Source organism: Lutjanus erythropterus, chromosome 7, assembly GCF_056507025.1.
Source record: "Lutjanus erythropterus isolate fLutEry1 chromosome 7, fLutEry1.hap2, whole genome shotgun sequence".
NCBI classification, from domain to species: domain Eukaryota; kingdom Metazoa; phylum Chordata; class Actinopteri; order Lutjaniformes; family Lutjanidae; genus Lutjanus; species Lutjanus erythropterus.
Window position 1 is genome coordinate 544,619 of NC_139323.1, and position 382 is coordinate 545,000.

Here is a 382-nt window from a genome sequence, read left to right on the forward strand (position 1 = left end):
CACTGTCGAAAAATCGAAAAAAAATTACGTGATCGACAAAATTCTTAATGATCAATTATCGATCATCGATTAATCGTGCCCATCCCTAGTTCATACAACAAAAATATTTGTTTATTTGGCCTAAAAAATAAAGTTCCCATAACAGAGCAATAAGTCACGTGAATTTGGTCTTTTAAGTTGGAGAAACTTATTTGTGAGTTGAAATTACTTAAAATAATTTGCTAGCTTTAATCAATATTTTAAGGCAGCGAGGTTACAATTTTTTTTAAGTTGAGTCCACTTGGAACTTTTTACAACATGTATCAGCTTCTTGAATGCAGCGGTCGGGGTTCGAATCTGACACAAATCAAAACAATGAGAAATGCCACCTTAAATCAACTAT

At 32.5% G+C, this 382-nt stretch overlaps 1 protein-coding gene across 1 annotated transcript in view; it reads right to left on the reverse strand.

Annotated features, from left to right (window-relative positions):
* Positions 1-307: 307 nt before the first annotated feature.
* Positions 308-382, reverse strand: part of LOC146323401 (sterile alpha motif domain-containing protein 3-like) — a 4,853-nt gene continuing 4,778 nt past the window's right edge. The window contains exon 4 of the mRNA XM_084722102.1: positions 308-382. This exon is cut by the window's right edge and continues 1,077 nt beyond it. The gene's annotated coding sequence lies outside the window, so the exon portion shown is untranslated.